The following is a 15,761-nucleotide window of genomic DNA, read 5'->3' as shown; positions in this document are numbered from 1 at the left end:
CTAATGCTAGGTTCTCTCCCCCAGAGACAGACACACACACACACACACATGCACATGCACACTCACATGCACATACTCACACAAGCACATACACACATGCATACCCATATGTACACACAGGCCACACACACTCATGCACTCATGTGCACACACACACACACACAAGCACACAAACATACACACATGCACACTCATACAAGCACACACATCCATGCACACTCACACACATGCACTTACTCTTACACTCAGATGCACACTTAAACTCACACACAATGCACGCACTCACACACTCAAACACACCCCACCCCCAAATCCTAGCCGTGGGACTGTATACATGCTTTCCCTCTGTCTAGATGCCCCTCTGTCTTGAGGTGCACCTTCTCATCCTTTGAGGCCCTACTCAAGGGCTCCCTCCTCCAAGCAGCCTTCCCAGTGCCTGCCGGTATACTGAGGCAGAAGAGTAATCACAGGGAGCTTGCACCAGCTTTTAAAACACTTATCATCTCATTGAACCCTCACGAGAACTGCAGAGAAGGAAACCAGGGCACAGACAGGTTGAGTTACTGGCCTCAAGTCAAAAAGCCTTTCATTTAGGAGCCAGGGTTTGTACCCAGCATCCCTCCTCTGGGCCCCCAGGCTTAATCGCCACATGTGCTGTGGCCTCTGGAATGGATTAGCACCCTAGGGCTCCTGCAATAGCTTCTCATCTCTTAGATCCTTGACCACCTTGCAGAAGGCTTCCTGGATGCCGCTACCCATAGGATCAGCTTCTAGAAAGCGAGGACCATCCCCAGCACACCAGGGCCATGCTCCATCAGCTCTGTGTAATTGTTACCACGAGGTCGTCTTGGCTGCAGTGTCTTTTTGAGCTGTTTGAAGGACTGGTTGGAAGACTTCCTTTTCATCAGGATCCATCTCCCCAACTGCTCCCTAGCAAACACCCTCAGTCTCCCCATGCTGGGTGCAGATGTTGTTTTGCTACAAAGTGAGCTTGTCCCCACACAGCTGAACCCTGACACCCTCCCCACTTGTGAGCATCCCATCTCTTCTCTTGCAACACACCATTATTTGCAAAGACGACACCTCTGGGCCACCCAGTCTGACACAGGACATGTCCCAGTCACCCAGAGAGTTCTTCTCCAGCCAGCTTGCAACCCCATCGAGATTGAGAGAGGCCCTGAAGTGACTTTGGCTCCACATGATGGGGCTACCATATGGTGATGAGTGTGGCACTGTTTCATGGCAGACACATGAAAAGACTGCAAGGCACACCCCCTTCTTCCTGTCTCCTCATTATTTTTATTGATAACATGTGCCCAGCACATATTGTTCTAAGCGCATATATGCATTATCTCAATTAGTTCTCAGCCATCCCATGAGAAAGCATTATCACTATCCTGGAAGTGCAGATGGGAAAACTGAGGCAGAGATCAAAGAACTTGCCATGGCCACTCGGAGGAGTGGGGCCAAGTTTCCAGCCCAGAGCACTCAGGCCTCTGCAAGCAGTGTTGGCAAAGATGGTGCCCATGCATGTCTGGGGCAAGAGCTGGCTCCTGTTAGTGGTAGATTAACGCTGCCTTGGAAGAAAATGGGAATGCTGCTTTTAAATATTAAAGTTTCTTCTGAATGATCCCAGCCTGCATGTGCAGCTAAAGGAGAGGTAACACCAGACCTAACTTGCTCCTCCTACCACCACCCACATGGGTCGAATCTCTGGGGCTCCCCATGGCCACCTTGAGGAGTACAGCCAGCCAGTCCACTGTCCATTATCCTCTGGCCCTGGCAGCCTTTTCAGGACAGTCTCCTTCTCCTCCTTCAAGAACTTCCACAAGAAAACAAACGTGCAGAGTGCAGTGGTTGCTGAGAAGGTAATGTGCTTGGACCCCAGGCACTCTGCCTTTCTGGTCCCTCTCCTCCATAAAAAGGATTCCCAAGTCTATTTCCAGCAGCACTGGTGTAAAGAGCATATAATCCAGCTGCTTCCAAACTTGGCACGAGTGTGGCTCCCGCAGAGCCCAGGAAGGGCGGGGTGCGGTGGATGGGTCTGTTCCAGATGTGAGCAAGGAACTCCGTCTGACCCACTGACTTCAGAGCTGAATTTTTTTAATTCAAAAAAAAATTCAAACTCTTTTTTTAATTACAAAATAATATATGCTCATGATAGTGCAAAACCAAATGAATCATGGCTGAAGGATATGACAATAGGAAGAAAAAGCCTCCTACCTCCTTCACCCCCACATTGCATTTTCCAGAACTTTCCCATGTATACACATCTGGTATGTTTGTCTTATATTCCAGCAACTACAGCGGACCCTCCCGTGTGTGCCGGTTTGCACTGGACCCTGCTCTAGTTGAAAGATAAGATGGACATTGCTTTTCCCTGGTGGACCTACTGGGACCTCTCTCCACGTTAGCTTCCATGGGGTGGAGGAGGTCTTGTCTGTCTCGGTCCCTGGCACAGTTCTGTTTTTGTCCAGGAAATATTTCCATTGAGTGGAGGGCGCAGCTCAGCCCCTGCCAACCTGCTGTGGAGCTGGAGCCTCCTCGCTCGAGGCTGGGGTGTGGGCAGCTGTAACCAGTCCTGTTATAGCAGAGCCTTGTATCTTAGACATGTGCACTAGTGCGCTGGGAGGGTAAATTCCTAGAAGGGCGTTGTGACGTCAAAGGGTGCCCGCGCTTTTAGTTATGACGGATGTTGTCAGGTTGCTGCATGTCTGAGGAGGCAGTGGATCCTTGACTCCTGGCACAGTTTCAGTTGTTTTTTCTCAAAGCTTCCTGTGTTCTTCCCATCCCATCTTCTCAGACCCAGAGGCACAGAGCTGGTGAAGATCGAGACCTCTGGAGCTGGCCTGGGGGGCTATGAACCCAGCTTCTGTCCTTGCTGACTTTTCCCAGGCCTCTGTGTCCTCATCTGTAAAATGGGTGAATGACAGTACTGACTTCAGGGATGGATCTGAGGCCTCATGAACTCACCTTCCAGCCACCAGCATGCCCAAGTGCACATAGGTCTAGGGAACAAGCTGTGGTCATGGGACGTGAGTTTGTTGGACTCTGGAAGGCCTGGCACTGAGGTTGGGGTGGCATTCCCCTTGGAATTGTTGAGGGGTGCTGGGGGCAAATTATGGCCATTCTGAGCAAGACACCCTGACGACTGTTCTCTCCTCTTTTGAAGTAGCAGAGATGAGGTGGTCTGTTTAATTACAAACAGGCAAACAAGGGCCCAGAGAGGCGAAGTAACTTGCCCAAGGTCACACAGCCCATCACATTACAGAGAAAATTCATATTCGTTATTATTACAATGTTCACTTTTTTACCTGATTTTTAAAAGAAATCAAAACATTTTCAGCTGGGCACAGTGGCTCATGCCTGTAATCCTGACACTTTGGGAGACCAAGGTGGGCAGATCTCCTGAGATCAGGAGTTCAAGACCAGCCTGGCTAACTAACATGGAGAAACCCTGTCTCTACCAAAAATACAAAAATTAGCCAGGCATGGTGACTCATGGCCTGTAATCCCAGCTACTCGGTGGGGGATAAGGCAGGAGAATCACTTGAACCCAGCAGGCGGAGGTTGCAGTGAGCTGAGGTCGCGCCACTGCACTCCAGCCTGGACAACAGAGTAAGACTCTGTCTCAAATAAAAAAAAAAAAAAAAGAAAGAAAAAATTAAAACATTTTCAGAGGACCCTAAAAGTTTCATGGCCCCTAGCCCCTGGGCTCACTGTGCCAAGTGAGGAAGTTGGCTCTGAAGCTGCCCCCAGGGTTTGCAGCAGTAGGAAACTTCCCTCTCCTAAGCCTGACACCTGCCTCTCTCCTGCAGGCTCCATGTTGACCTAGCTGGAGAGCAGAGCATCCCACAGTCTACCTCAATTAACCTCAGCAGCTGAACACCACAGGGGTGGACAGGGAAGGGATGAACTCTATACTGTCCTCCTCCATCTTCTCTGTTCTCTTAGGTACCCTCACCCTAAACTCTTCTAGCCCCCAACCAAAGGCCAATGGGTGTCAGCTCATGCAAGTCAGTGTCACAAGGAATCAGTAACGCATCAGTTCCCAGAATCAGGCTGTGAATTCCAGGCTGGACTTGGCCAGGTGGCCATTCGCCCATCCAACATTCCAGGATTCAGCAACAGTTGGCCACTTTCATGGAGAAAGAAGGCGTTACAGAGAACCTGGCACCAGGCTGAAACTGAAACCACACCAGGGTCCTCCCAGCACAGCCTCCACTCTGTCCCCAGCATTTCCAGAGCTCTTGTGCTCCCAGAATCTGTAAGGAGCCCCCCACTTTAGCAAACATGCTCTCCCTAGCAAGTTATGTGTAAAAGGAACTTCATATGAATTCTGTGTGTTCCTGAGGATTCAATCTCACATTCTTACCTGAAGATCCTCTGACCCTCAGACTCTCTGTCAAGGAGTCAGCGGTGATGCGCTGTAGATCAGCTTTGAACTGCAGAGAGGCCAACGCATATGGCCTATGTGTCCTTCCTGCATGTGAGAAGTTACTTCCAAAATATTGATTCCAGGCCAGACTAGAGCCAGACAAGAAGACTGCATTTTCGTTGCTCACTTTTTCTTACTCCAATAAAATCTTCATCGACAATCTTCAGAGGATATCTCGAGTTTTGCTGGAAAACTTAGAAGAAAATGTCAGATTATTATTATCATTTAAGCAATAGGTTTTTCTTTCCAGGTATTTTGTGATTTTAAGTAACATTATGGCAAATATCTTTGTAATCAAAGCTTAGGGTATGAACATTTGCAAGTTCTTCAATCATTTTGACAGACTGTTTACATAATAACCATTCCATCTCACACTTCTGCTGGTATGCTATGAGGATGACAGTTCCTCTGTATTGTTGCCAGGTTTTAAAGAATACCAACATTCATTTTAGTATTAAAAAATTTATATTTTTTCAGTCAGGGAATAAAGGGATGGACCACATCAGAGATAGATACTCACTGGATCGTGGATCTCCCTGATCTGGATTACTAGATAAAATACAGAATGCTGTTAAATTTGAATTTTGGGTAAGTCATGATAATTTTTCAGTGACTGTCCCATGATTACATGGAACATACTTCTGCTAACATTTTATATATTGTTCATCTGAGATGTAAATTTAACTGGGTTTCCTGGGTTTCTATTTGTTAAATTTGCCAACCCATGCTCACAAATGGGGATTTGTATATTATCTATATTTTCCTTTCAAACATTAGCATAAAACTTCCTACCTTTACCACATACGTGCACTTACTGTATTCTAAGACCATCCTAAGCACTTGCTCTGCATTGATGCATTTCTTCCTCGGTAATCCTACATGTCAGTACCATCGTAAGTAGAAGCATTTTACTTATAGCACAAAAGCATTTATTTTCTTAAAAGTTTCTGCAGGTCAAGAAATCTAGAGAGACTTAGCTGGGTGGCAGTAGCTTGAGGCCTTTCACAAGGCTGCAGTCCTCCAGTGGTCCAGCTGGCACATGGGTGCTGACTGTTGACAGGCAGCCTTGGGTATATCATCATTCCCATTTTACAGGCGGAAAAAAAGCGAGCCTCAGAGAAATTAAGGAACCAAGCAGGCCAGCTGGGGTAGAAAACAAAGCTGCCTGACTCTAGACATGCGCCCCTAACACCTATTCAATCTCATTGCAGGTGAAGAAGTCTTAGGTATATTATCATCCCTACTTTACAGGCACAAAAAGTGAGGCTCAGAGAAATTTAAGGAACCAACCAGGCCAGCTGAGGTAGAAAACAAAGCTGCCTGATCCTAGACATGCACCCTTAATACTTACTCACTTTCATGGCAGGTGAAGAAGTTTTTCCAGTGCATCATAAAGGAAACAGTTGTAATTAATTACTTTAAAGTACTACTGTGTGACCTTATGCATGACTTCAAGTACAATAAAAACTAAGAGAATGTTGTCCATCAGAAATCTGGTAGGCCAGGAAAGGAACCATTTGTAAGTATCCTATTAATTTATTACCTAGTAATAGATGCTTTGAAAAGACCAGGAAAGAGTTTGTTAGTTCCTGTAAGAAGGCTGGGCACATCCCATGCAGTCAGGATTATGTTCTTAATTTGCTTTTTCACAGATAATTCAAAAAGAAGCTCCAACCCACGCCCTGTCAGAACAATTATAAACTCGAAATTTATGGAGTCCATATTACCAAGTGTTGACCGAAAACCCTGCAGGTGCAGAAAATGTGACGTAAGAGGATGATTTAATTGAGGCATCAGGGAAAACAGCACAAATTCTGCTGTTTGGGGCTTTTTTAGTAACTAATCCTGAGCCTCCGGGAGGCTTCCAGGAATGAACACTCATCTCCCTAATTTTTTCAACAAATGGCCTCTTGCCATTTTTCTTTCACACTCCCCAAAACTCTGAGGGGGAAATGGCTGGGCCTCAGTGACGAGGGTGGGAAATGTGGTCACTGCAGCAGGTGGTGCCACCTGTGGTAGGCTCTAATTCCAGGCCCACAGCTGCTGCCCAGCTGCACAGACCCAAATCCCAAGGTTTTTTGAGGATTTTCCCACCATCTGGGCTCTGAAATTCCCATGCCCAGAAGCTTTCTCGTGAGCCGGAGTGTCCCATTGCAAATGTTACCAGTGTCCTCAGGGGATCCCTTCACAGCCTTTTCTTTCCCTGAGACATTTCAAACCTCTCCACAGGGGCCCCCCGCAATTATGTCCCATCTGTCTTCCAGCAACAACTGTCCATCAGAAGAGGGGCTTCCGCCCAGACCCATCCAAGCCTGGATCAAAAAGAGCTTGGGACTCCTCCAATTATATTCTGTCACCCTTTGCTCTCATCATGGTTTTACTATTCTAACTGAGAATTAAAAAAGCATTTAAGAGAAAAAGCCCTCTTCTCATCCTTCAATTGTCTTGGTTATTCACCTGTTAGCTATATAACAACCCAGGCATTCAACATAAGACAGGAGATGAGGAACCAGTTTTCTTCCGAAAGAGACCCCAAAAGGCTGCACAAATTTTGTGCCTTCTTTTCCTCATGGTTTCTCTGCCCTTGGAAAAGCTGGGCTTGCATCATTAATTCATTCTTTCAACAAGCTTTCCCTGAACACGGACTTGGTTCTGGGCTCCAGAGTCTGGGCTCCAGAACCACCAAAAAGAACCACACTAAAGAGCCCTGAGCCAAGCCCTTGATGTGCAGCTCGCAACGACCCCATGAGGACGGTAACCTTACTATATCCGGATTGCAAAAATATTAGCGCTCAGAGAAGCTAACTCAGTTGCTCAAATAACACCTACAAAACCACTGGTGAACACCAGAGTTCCAGAGCCCAAGCCCTCACTCGCCAGCCTCCGAGGCTTCCGATAAAACACCAGGGGCAGTGTGTGCACATTTACGCCACACAACTCCACATACCGAAAGAGCACGTTAGTAACGTGCATTTTGCATCATTGCCCTTTGATATCGATCGAGGTGACACTGAGTATACTGCGTGGAACAGACAGGATTTGGATACCATAAAGTAATATTTTCTGTGAGGACTAAACATTTCCTTGTAATATTGAAACACAAACAAACGATAGACTTGCCTGTCAGCTGTTGTAAAGATATAATTCCAATTCTCCCCCTTGTTTTACATCCACACTCTTTGTAATATGATTTTATGGCTCCCACTATCAAAAGGTAGAGTTTATTCCCATGCCCCTGGAATCCAGGCTGCTTTTTGACTTGCTTCAAATAATAGAACATATAGGAGCCAGGCCTCTGAGACCCTATGTCTCTGGACATAACACTTTTCTCCCCAGCCCGGGCCCCTCACCCCTCCATGAGGACAAGCCAGGCCACCCTGCAGATGAGTGACTACATGGAGCAGAGCCAAGTCACCCCGGCCAAGGCCATGCCAGACCAGTCAGCCCCAGATCAAGCCACCAGCTGACTGCAGAGGCACCAGTTAGCTAGGCCGAGATCAGCCTAGCTCAGTCCAGACGAGCAGAAACACTCAGGTGATGCATAGATTTATGGGGGTGGGGGTAGTGTGGGGGAGGAGGGAGGTTATTTTTTAAGCCACTAAATGTTGGGGTGATCTGCTGGAAAGCAATAGCTTACTGATACAAAGGCTAACAAAACGTCAAGCATTTTTCTTTCTCTCTCTTGACTGATCATTTGAATTTAGGCAAAACTTGGACCCACATAGTAAAGAACCATATGGCAGCCCAGAGCTGCTTTATCAGACACTTCCTAACAGGAACAAAGCTAAGGCTTTGGAGCCGTCCACAGGCCTATATTTGAGGGCTGAAACGAATGGAATCCATTGGCTCCAAAATACAAAGAAAGCAAAGCAAAGCGAAACAAACAACCTTGCGAAATAAAATTGATAAATGCCTCATTACACACCTTCAAAACAAAACATTATGTCAAGTAGTCAGCTGTGACTCTATTAATATGTAACCATATGAGCTGCATACAATTTAGTGCTCACAAGCAAAATAAATAACTTCTTCTTGATGAAATCGAAAAATTTTAAAATCATAAGAAAATTCAAATTATTATTATCTTAATCAGCGGCGCCTGGTGGCTCACGCCTGTAATCTCAGCACTTTAGGAGGCGGAGGTGGGTGGATCACTTGAGGTCAGGAGTTCGAGATTAGCCTGGCCAACATGGTGAAACACCATCTCTACTAAAATTACAAAAATCCCCTTGGGTCCCGTTGCACCCTGTAAGTCCCCGAGCTCCTGGACCCACATCGGGCTGTTTGCTTGCTTGCCTTTTTACTAGACCGTGACTCCCTCAAGGCAAGGACCATGTGGTTCTCATCTTCATGCCTTCCTTCACTCAACAAATGTTTACGAAGTGCAATCAAGTGCTAAGTACTTATCTAAGTACTAAGATGACAGCAGCAAACACAACAGACATCAACTCCACCCTCCCGGGGGAGACAAACAGAGGGGACAAGTTATTTTTTAAAGTGACAAAACAAGTATGCAGAAGACAAACTACAAATTAACCATGAGGCCTCCAGCCTCGGCCCTCTCTCTCCCCTTGGCTTTGTTTCCTACTGCCTCTCCCTCCCTACCGCCCCGAGCATCTCTACACACTGGGCCAATTCTCTGGAGCCTCTGGGAGGCAGAACTGGGGAAAAGAGCTGAGGATAAGAGGCTCTCTGGTAGGATCGTGCAAGACGTTGTTAAGGAGGTGTTGAGACAGAAGGTGGGAGCAGCTGCAGGGGTGAAGGAGACAAGCCAGAGGGAAAATGGAAAAATTTGACAAAGCATGTATCATCTCTCCCTTCGCAGTGTGTGGGGGGTTCAGTAGAGCCCTCAAGTCACCTTTTGGTTGCTGGACTGCACTTCTGTGTGACTCTACTCTGAGACTGGACAGTGGGTGATGGCCTGCCATGCCATCCCGTGTGAGTGCTATCAAACCCAGAGCCATGGAGGGGCTGAACCCAGACCAGGAGGGGATGGCCAGGGGGTGTAGGGGAAGGAGGAGAGGAAAGAACAGCATTCTAGACAGAGAAACGGTCTAAGTGAAGGTCACAAGGTGGACAGGAATTCCAGCAGCGGCAAAGAGCCTTGTGTGGCTGGAGTTTCAGGAGCAATGGATGCCATGAGCCCATAGGGATAAACAAGGGCCAGATCATAGAAGGCCTCATCGCCGGTGACGGAGTTACCCTCACTTTGACTTAACCACTTGGGAAATAGGAGATTCTTAAGAACTGACTTTTTTTTTTTTAATGCTGACTTAGTATTTACCAAGAGAAATAGCTCATCCACCACAGTTCTAAACTCAAGTCATATCTAAAACAGCCTGAGCCAGTAGGAAGTGCCTCTGTTATTCAATCACTTTGGAGAATGTCCAGTAGCAATTCCAATGCATGCTGATGTTTCCTTATCTGAAACCTATAACTGTAAGTAGGGCTCCCTGATTCTGGGTCCCAAGGTTAGTCAATTAATTACCAGGAAGAAGGTTCCCTGGTTTTTGATCCTGGCAACTAAATGAATGCATACTTAAGATATTTAAGGTTGAACTTTTGATACACTGACCTCAGGTATGACTGGGATATGGTCATGATAATAATTTCTTGGGCATCCCTGAAATGACGTCACTCACTCACTGGCCGCTGGCTTATCATAGCATTGCGATTTTGGAGAAAGTCTCCCCTGACACTTTCAAAAACAGAATGCAATTTTCCTGTTAAATCATCTCTTTCCCTTATTTATAACATTAGGCTGTTTTCTGGCCCACAGGTTATAGAGAAAAATAAAGGAAGATGTCACTGGGTCTTCTCTAGTGAGAAACACAGACAACGCATGTGGTTGGAAAGAAGTATCTGAACAAGCCTGTTGAGATGCATTTCATATTGGAGGCTGGAAATTGATGGAAATCATGCATGACTCCTCTTGGAAGAAGCATTTAATCCACGTAATTCTAGACAGGCACACAGTCCTTATTATCAAGGCTCTTAGGTTACCAGGTACCTCCCATGGGCCCTTGATGGGTTTTGCTGCTCATTATCCATTTTCCCTTCTTCCAGGGAAAGCATCCAAACTTCCTTTGGGTCCAAAAGCTGAGTATCAGAGCCTAGCCCACTCTTTACATGGTAACCTTCAAGCCCAGTGATTGGCTCAGGATGGACACAGGACCCACGCTGGCCCAATCACAATGGAGCCAGCACTTGCACAGGAATAAATAGGGAAAAAGCTCTCTCTCTGGCCTTGGAATTTCTGTTCCATCCCCCTGACCTCTGGGCTTGAGTTCAGTCACCAATGGCCAATGAGTTCATCAATCAGGCCTAGGTAATGAAACCGCCATAAAAAGCTTTAAGTAAGTTTAGGGAGCTTCGGGGTTGGCAAACACATAGATGTACTGGAGACTGGAAGCCTCCTCTCCCAGCACCTTATTCCCTGCCTGTCTTCCATGGGGCTGTTCCTGGATCCCATCCTTTATAGTAAAGCGGAAGCTGTACACACAGTACTTCCTTGGGTTCTGGGAATTGTTCTAATGAGTTCTCAAGCATGAGGGTGTAGCTTAGCTTATGGAACCCCCAAATTTATTGTAGGCTGGGAAGAAATGTGGATCAGCTGGGGACCCCACTTGTATGGCTAGTGTTTGAAGTAGGGGCAGGCTTGCAGGATTGAGACCTTAACTTGCTGGCTCTGATTCTAACTCCAGGTAGGGAAAGTCAGAGTTGGGTTCAGATGTTAGACACTCAGGTGGTATTGTAGAATTGGATAACTGGTGTGGGGAAGCAACATGTATTTGGTGTCAGGGAAAAAACCCAGACACTCAGTGGCAGACGTGGTGTCAGAGGAAAACAGTGTTATATGCTAACTTGTGGGAGAAAGTAGTGAGAAGTGTTACATGCTAACGTGTGAGGAAATAGTGAGAAGCAAGACTACATGTTCCTGTTTGCTCCTACTCACACAGTGGAAGGTGAAAAGGCAGCCCAGACAGTAGTGACTGTGGTTATCTGGGGATGGAGGTGAGGTAGGGTAGACAGGACAGGGAGGGGGCAAGAAGTCCCTACATAGAATGTTTTCATAGTTTCAATTTTTCAATCAATGAATTTTACTTGTTCAGTGTTTTCATTAAAAATGCCTTCTCCACAAAGTTATTACCAGCCTTCTTTCCCCACCATCACCTGCCATTAACTAATTATACAGTAGTACAGGTGAGCATGATGTGTTCAGGTGAGGACCAATTCCTAGCTATGTGGCCACAGGCTGGTAACCCCTCTGTGCCCCAGTTTTCCTCATAATCGGTAAAATGAGGACACAGAGAATACAGATATCACGGAATGATGTTGAGGGCTTAAAAAGATGTCATACACTTTGAACAAATTGGAGACGTATTTGTGTGTGTTCTGGGCGCCTCACACATACCTGGTGCAAGGAGAGGTCCGAGGAACTACTGTGGATTGACTGACAGTCAGGAACAAGCTTTCCAGAGCAATGTGCCCCTCCGTAATCCACAGCAGTCTCTAAGGACAGCCCCGGGTGTTCAACACTAAACTCAGACTCAAAAATAGGGGAAAAAAGGAAATATCAAAATATGCAGGCAAAGGAGAAATGGAGAGAATTAGCCCTTTAAGTAAAGTTTAAACAGGCACTCGAGAGATGCCAGGGAACAGTACAGTACCAATGCTGGAGAACACTAAGTCTTCTAGAAACAAGTGGGAGAGAGAAGTCCTTCAGTTGAAGAGTCAAACCAATTCTAACTGGTATGAATTGAGTGGAAAGATCCCTGTCTGCACACCTTGTACTGAAACTGCAGAATGTCTAGGACAAAGAGAAAAACATTCACGCCACCAGAAATTAACCCATGAAGGAAGGGTGATTGGTCTTAGGGAAAATTTCTAACCAGCAGTAACTGATCTCCAAAGACAATGAAATAACATCCTTCGACTAAGGGGCTACTTCTGTCAACCTAAAATTCTAACCCCAGAAAAACCATCATTTACAAATTTCAAAATAAAGATATTTGCAGAAAGACAAAGACATCGAGGATTCACTACCCCTGGCAGAGGTTGGTGAACTACAGCCCACAGTCAAATCTGGCCCACTGACCCTTTTGTAAATGAGGTTTAATGAAACAGGATTATACCTGTTTTTGTTCACATTACCTGTGGCCCTTTTCCAGGCACAAGGGCAGAGCAGCTGTAACAGACACCATGCAGCCCATAAAGCCAAAAATCTCTTAATATTTATAAAAATTATCAAATATTTACTGATAGTAAAATAGTATAATTGTGCCAACCTCCATTCTATAGATTCAATGTTTGTTTACATGTGTTTGTTCATTCAACACGTGTGTGATAAACATCTGTGTGTAGTAGACTCAACCCATGGTGAGATGAAGAAAGTCAGGTTCCTGGCCCTGGAGGACGAAAGCCTTTTTGAGGCTCCAGCTAGATGGTCGTTCCAGTTTTCTGCTGGGAAGAATGACAGGAGGTGTAGTAGTATAGGGGAGTGTCTAAAAATAGCAAAACGAAGAACCTCTCTCCACATAGACAAGTCAGGTCACTCTTTGATTCACATTTGTTTCAGACAAGGAGCTTGTTTGAACCCTGCCCTTGCAAGGCATGCAAGATGGCTCAAAGGTCACAGGTTGGCTTCAGTTCCTTGTGTCGTGACCTTGGTCATCCATTCCTTCTGGCTCTGGCTTTCAGTCTACATCTTCCCTCCTCCCACTGGGCCGTGCTTCTCACCTGTTGTTCCTGAGGTCCTGAGAGTGTTGGCTTTCCCTGAGCACAGAGCTCTGCTGCCTTCCTCTGCAAGCCATTGCTCCGGAACAAAGCTTGTCCCTTTACCTGGATGTCCTTCTTGCATTGCTTGGCTTCGCTGACTCTTACTCATCCCTTCTAAGAAGTCTTCCTACCATCCCCAGACTGGGCCAATACTCCCTGTCTTGCTACAGCTCCATTTCATCTCTTTATATATAGAATTATAACACATCAATTGAGTGCCTTCTATTTGCAAGGCAGCATGCTAGACACTTATCTCTCTGTTCAGAAGGGGTTTTGGGTTTTTTTTTCTACCTCCACCCCTTTTCTGGAGCTTATATTAATCTAACACCAAAATATCCAAAGTGGACATTTGCTATTCACGTGAAAATAGAGAAGGAGGTAGGGATCCTTTTCGAGTACACCCCTTTATGAAATAAGCAAAACACAAGCCCATGAAAAGGTCCAATGGTCCTGCCGATGGTGCAACTCTCCAGAGCCAGACTTGACCCTGAAGGTTCTTGCCAATCATATAGATAAGTAGGAATTTACATAAGGTAGTTCCATGATGGAGGTTGTTCGACTAAGGATGGAGGAGGAGATGGGAGAGGAGGAAAGGAAAAGGGAAGGAGGAAGGCAGAGAGGAAAGGGGGCAAGTTCAGGTTCACTGGATGCCTTCCCTGCCTCATGGGGTTCTTTTTCTCTGCCATGAATTCCTAATCCCTCTGCCTCTTCCATCTATCACCCAACTTTTTGTCGTTTACTCTGCACATGGTTCTGGAATGCTGGAAGGATTAACGAGACCCCCTAGCAGAATGGTGGCTGTGTTCATTCATTCTGGCCTCTGACAGGGAACTAATTCTTATAGTTTCCTCACACTAGATACCACCCAGATCTCAACAATGCTGAGAATTCCCTGCCAGCAGAGAAACAAGAAATTGCATATTCAGTGACGGAAGGAGCCAAGCAGACTTATAATGGCCTCAATAACAGGTAACTTGATTTGCTTAAGCTTTTAGATACTTAAGAATTCCCATATAAGAATTTTGGGATTTGAAGAACATGTGTCTTCCAGGGGGCAGAAAATTAACTATCCTGACAATTTTTATAAATCAAATTGTATTACTTAGAGGTATATTATGAATTCAAAAATGTGCCTCCATGAAAAAAGTTCTAGTTAAAACAAGAAGCTGGTGGCTACTTCAGGGCAAAACTTGAAGACTTGACCTCTTGATACTGCCATGAAGTTGGCAGGGCCATTATCACACCCATTTCATGAATGAAGAAACAGGCTGTGACATCTGGGCATGGTGGCTCATGCTTGTAATCTCAGCACTGAGGGAGGCAGAGGCAGGAGGATCGCTTGAGCCTAGGAGTTCAAGACCAACCCAGGAAACATAGTGAGACTCCATCTCTACAAAAAAAAAAAAAAAAAAAGAAAAGCCGGGTGGAATGGTGCATGCCAGTAGTCCCAGCTACTCAGCAGGTAAAGGTGGGAGGGTGGCTTGAGCTTAGGAGTTCAAGGCTGCAATTAGCTGTGAATGTGCAAGTGCACCCCAGCCTGGGCAACAGAATAAGACCCTGTCTCAAAAAGAAGAAAAGAAAAAAGAAAGAAACTGAGGCTGGAGAGTTCAAGGCTGGTTTACCTGGAGAGGGTGGTGTCAAATCCAGGTCTCCAGACTCAACAGCTTCTTTCTGGGCTTAATCTGCTGGCAACCTTCCCAGGTACACAGGATCCCATGCTCAAAAGGGCTTGACACTCATAGTTTAATATGCCATCTGAAGTTCTTACTCCTTCTAAGCCAGGGACCCTACAATTTCTGTAGCCAAAACTACTCACAACTCCATCCTGCCCCTCCATTCCTCCACCCAGATGCCAGAAAAGCCTGCCATGTCTGGGCCTCAGACTACCCATGACTCCCGGAAGATCTTGGCTGTCCTCTACTTGGGGCCTCCGTGGCACCTGGGCAGGCTCCTGAACCCCAGGTCCGGTTAGTTCCAGTGAACACGGCAGCTCCTGCTGTGTGCTGCCCCACATCCTGCAGAATGAATGAGCACTCCACTATCTCAATACATCAAAATCAAAACTCTCTAAAAGGAGTTTAATTAAAACAAGAGGCTCTTGCATTTTCTCAGATCAGATATCCATCAAAACGACTGCTCTTGTTGCATTTCTCTTTGCTCTTTGGCTGGACCTTTGTCCAATTCCCCACTTCTAGTGGTCTCTGATTCTTGATTCAAAAGGCAGCTGGGCAAGTTAGGAAAGGAAGAAGGAAAGAAAATGAAGAAAACTGCACTCCTTCCGAATATCCCCAATCTTCTCTAACAAGCCTTAAAAGTTTGCAGTTGTGATCATTTCTGCCTTCTGTTTGTCAAGAACTCCGAGCAGCTGCAGCCTCTCCCTGGACTCCCGAGCCCCCAACAGCGCCCTCTCCCTAGAATCCCGAGCCCCCAGCAGCGCCCTCTCCCTCGAATCCTGAGACCCCAGCACTTCCCTCTCCCTAGAATCCTGAGACCCCAGCACTTCCCTCTCCCTAGAATCCTGAGACCCCAGCACTTCCCTCTCCCT

The sequence above is a fragment of the Callithrix jacchus genome, chromosome 5 (assembly GCF_049354715.1).
Source record: "Callithrix jacchus isolate 240 chromosome 5, calJac240_pri, whole genome shotgun sequence".
Classification (NCBI taxonomy): Eukaryota; Metazoa; Chordata; class Mammalia; order Primates; family Cebidae; genus Callithrix; species Callithrix jacchus.
This window is presented reverse-complemented; position numbering follows the sequence as displayed.